At 40.1% G+C, this 4,689-nt stretch overlaps 1 pseudogene; it reads left to right on the forward strand.

Annotated features, from left to right (window-relative positions):
- Positions 1–229: 229 nt before the first annotated feature.
- On the forward strand, positions 230–1,368 carry LOC131835276 (regucalcin-like; annotated as a pseudogene).
- The last annotated feature ends 3,321 nt before the right edge of the window (positions 1,369–4,689 follow it).

The raw sequence follows: 4,689 nt of genomic DNA on the forward strand, positions 1-4,689 counted from the left end.
TTTCATTGGCCACCTAATTGCCACAAACCCCTATTTCTGACTGTCCACAGTAGCATTTTCTTTCTACAGAAATTAGTGACAGTTCAAAATCAAAGTCAGTGTCTAATAACCTCAAAAATTTTTATTATTCTCATTATCCTTTGAAGAATAGGAAAAATACAGTATCAAATTGTGGCTGTGGAGCCAGTTCTCCAAGGGTCACTGACACCAAGACAGCTTCCGGTTAACAATGTCTTCCATTAAAATCGAATGTGTTTTGCGGGAGAATTGCTGGGGCAGGGAGTCTCCGGTGCAGGAGGAGGTATCCATCTCACTGCCCTTTATAGATATTCTTGCAAGAAACCTTTGCCAGTGGGATTCGCTCAGCAAGTGCGTGCAGCAAGTGACTGTGGATGTCCCATTGGCTCTGATCCCTTCACCAGGGAGGAGGCTATGTCACCACCACAGGAACAAAGTTCTGTGCTCTGAACTGGGAAGATCACTCAGCAGTTGCCCTGGCCACAGGAGATAAAGACCAGAAAAACAATTGGTTCAATAATGGGAAGGTAGATCCTGTTGGGAGATATTTTGCTGGCATCATGGCCAAGGAGACCACCCAACAGCTCTGGGGTGGCACCACAGGTCCCTGTACTCCCTCTTTCTGGACCACCAAGTGGAAAAGTATTTTGAGCAGGTAGACATCTCCAATGGTTTGGATTGATCCCTGGATAACAAAATCTTCTATTACATCGGCAGCCTGTCTTACTAGTTGGATGCCTTTTTTTTTTTTTTAAAGATTTTATTTATTTGACAGACAGAGATCACAAGTAGGCAGAGAGGCAGGCAGAGAGAGAGGAGGAAGCAGGCTCCCCGCTAAACAGAGAGCCCGATGTGGGACTCGATCCAAGGATGCTAGGATCATGACCTGAGCTGAAGGCAGAGGCTTTAACTCACTGAGCCACCCAGGCACCCCTCGTTGGATGCCTTTAGCTATGACCTACAGACAGGAAAGATCTCCAACTGCAGAAGTGTTTACAAGCTGGAGAAAGAAGAACAAATTCCTGATGGGATGTGTATCTATGCTGAGGGGAAGCTCTGGGTGGCCTGTTATAACAGAGGGAGAGTGATTTGTTTAGATTCTGAGAAAGGAAAATGTTTTCCAAATTGTTTGGAAAAGTTTTCCAAACTGTGAAACTGCCTGTTGTTAAAACAACTTAATGCTGCTTCAGAGGTAAGGACTGCTCTGAAATGTATGTGACCTGTGCCCAGGATGGAATGGATCCCAAGGATCTTCTGCAGCAGCCTGAAGCTTGTGGGATCTTCAAGATAACTGGCCTGTGGGTCAAAGGAATTCCTCCCCATCCCTCTGCAATATGATTGGCAGGCCTTCTTTCCCACTGAAGGAACTTTTAAAGGCACAGAAAATTCTAGAGCCAAAATTTCAATCTAGTTAAAAAAAAAAAAATCAAAGAATGATATTATTAACAGGGTTTACAATTTTTAAAAGGTAGAGCACTTTAGTAAGGGGTGACAGGTAGTTTTGATAACGTACTAAAAAGCCTTCTGCAAAGGTATTATAGAAATAGAGAAAATTTTTCAATCTATCAATCAGCCTCTTGATTCTTTGCAAATTACTGGCAGTGGGGGGGGAGACATGTTTGTTCTGCACTTCATACTTGTAATACCTAAAGCTTCAAAAAACTAATAAATAATGGCTTAGTAACAACTTAAAAAATAGTTATGGCTGTGTAGAAGTGTCCTTCCTCAAGACAACACAGCCCTACCTTCACTCAAGAAGCTTCAGTTTGGTAAATTGAATTGATTCTAAAGTAAATCTCTGAATGCATTAAACAAATTACTTGTTGCCTGGGAATGGAAGTGCAAATTAACTACAAATAGGCACAAGGAATATTTTAGGGAGATTGAATTATTCTAAAACTGAATAATGATAATGGTTATACAACTCCATAAATTTATTTTAAATTACTGAGTAATACATTTAACTGGATAAATTTTACAGTATACATATTAAGCCTTCAAAAAGTTGTTAAAATACCAAATGAGAATTTGCAAATCTAATACTTCACTATTTTTGGAACTCCCCCTGATATGTTCAAGTATTAATTCATTATTTCTCAAAATTCCAAGTTAGACAAACCATTATGGGTATAATGTGATAGTTTTCATCAATGTGATAGTAGTGCCTAACTAATACCATCAATGGTTTATATAACTTGCAATAACACAATGAACATTTAAAGTTAACCTAAAATTCTCTAATTTGAAAAAAAAAAAAAAGTATATCAGAGCACAAAAATCACAGATCAACACATTGAACTGCTTGATTTCCCTGGATCTCTTCTGCAAGTTGTGATAATTTACCTTTGGGAAAACCAGTGTACACAAAAGACCTGGTTTCCATTAGAAGCAATTATGGACTCTGTGCAGTCCTACCATCCAGTCCAGCTAACTGACTCCCTTCCAAATAGTAGGAACTATTTATAACTGTCTCAAGAAATGGTGGCAATTTAAAAGGGTATAAACTGTCTGTACGTCTCAGTCTCTTGAAGCTCCTGCTGAATGAGACCTGTACCTGAGTAATACATACAGTAATACCTGTACCTGAGCATGAAACCTGTTAATTCCCCAAGAACTGGTTACATTTCATTCCCAAATCTTCTTTCTCCTTTATCTTAAGGTTCTTTTTGCTCATTCTCTTTATTTGAATAATTTTTACTCACATAGTTTTATACAGGTTATGGTATTATTTTGATAGTTTCAATTATATTGTGAGATGAATTTCTCTTCAAAGAGCCCATATCTTTATTAAATTGATATGTGAAGGGGTTTCAATTTTCCATGCCTTTTTTCCCTCTGATATTAGATTCATGGGAATTCATGGAACATTGTATCTTGGTTATGTCATTCCAAATGAGTACAGTCTGGCAGAGCTAGCTATCTTATGTTCAGAATGAACTGAATGATCAAGTCTTAAAAATCATTATAATTATTTATAAAAATGTATTAAGTACTTATTATATGCCACAACATACTTTGCTCTTGTCCCTGTATTATCTCATTTAATCCTCACAACAAGACAGTATAAGGTAAGTACTATTATCATCCCTATTTTACAGATGAGGAAATTCAGGGAGAGAGAAGTGAAGCAACTCACCCAAGGAAACTTAGTTCATAAATCAAGGAGATGGAGATTCGAATCCAGGTAGTCTGTCCCCAGAATGCTTGCTATTAGTTACTATACAATACTGCTATTTATAAAATTACTCCTAGATCATTTTTCTTATTTCTTTTTTTTTTTTAATTTATTTTAGTGGGGAGGAGTCAAGATGGCGGAGAAGTAGCAGGCTGAGACTACTTCAGCTAGCTGGAGATCAGCTAGATAGCTTATCTAAAGATTGCAAACACCTGAAAATCCATCGGCAGATCGAAGAGAAGAATAGCAATTCTGGAAACAGAAAAACCACCACTTTCTGAAAGGTAGGACCAGCGGAGAAGTGAATCCAAAGCGACGGGAAGATAGACCCCGGGGCGAGGGGCCGGCTGCCTGCAAGCGGCAGAGCAACAGCGCACAAAATCAGGACTTTTAAAAGTCTGTTCCGCTGAGGGACATCGCTCCAGAGGCTAAACCGGGGTGAAGCCCACGCGGGGTCAGAGTGGCCTCAGGTCCCGCAGGGTCACAGAAGGATCGGGGGTGTCTGAGTTTTGCAGAGCTTGTGGGTATTGGAACGGGAAAGCCAGCTACAGAGAGAGAGCCGACAGTAAGCTCACAGCTTGGTGTTACCTTGAACCGGTCGCAGGCTCGGTGAGCTCGGAGCGCGGCCGGAGGTCAGGCAGAGGGGAGTAACTGGGCGCTGTTCTCTGAGGGCGCACTGAGGAGTGGGGCCCTGGGCTCTCGGCTCCTCCGGGCTGGAGACCAGGAGGCCACCATTTGTATTCCCATCCTCTGGAACTCTACGGAAAGCCCTCAGGGAACAAAAGCTCCTGAAAGCAAACCCAAGCGGATTACTCACCCCGGCCCCTGGTGAGGGCGGTCCAATTCACCTGGGGCAAGACACATGAGAATCACTACAACAGGCACCTCCCCCAGAAGATCAACAAGAAATCCAGCCCAGACCAAGTTCACCTACCAAGGAGTGCGGTTTCAATACCAAGGAGAGCAATAGAATTCCAGAGGAGGAGAAAGCAAAGCACGGAACTCATGGCTTTTCCCTGTGATTTTTTTTAGTCTTGCAGTTAATTTAATTTTTTTCTTTTTCATTTTTTGTTTTATTTCTCGCCTTCTGGTAAATTTTTCTTTTAACTTTTACCTTTTTCTTTTTTAACGTTTTTTTAACTAGTTTATCTAATATATATATATTTTCTTTTTTATATTTTTCTTTATTTGTTTTCTTTTTTAAAAATTCTTTTCTTTTCTTTTTTTTCTTTTTTCTTTTTTTTTCTTTCTTCCTTTTTGAACCTCTTTTTATCCCCTTTCTCCCCCCTCATGATTTGGGATCTCTTCTAATTTGGTTAAAGCATATTTTCCTGGGGTTGTTGCCACCCTTTTAGTATTTTACTTGCTCCTTCATATACTCTTATCTGGACAAAATGACAAGACGGAAAAATTCAACACAAAAAAAAGAAAAAGAGGCAGTACCGAAGGCTAGGGACCTAATCAATACAGACATTGGTAATATGTCAGATCTAGAG

This window comes from Mustela lutreola, chromosome 7 (assembly GCF_030435805.1).
Source record: "Mustela lutreola isolate mMusLut2 chromosome 7, mMusLut2.pri, whole genome shotgun sequence".
NCBI lineage: Eukaryota > Metazoa > Chordata > Mammalia > Carnivora > Mustelidae > Mustela > Mustela lutreola.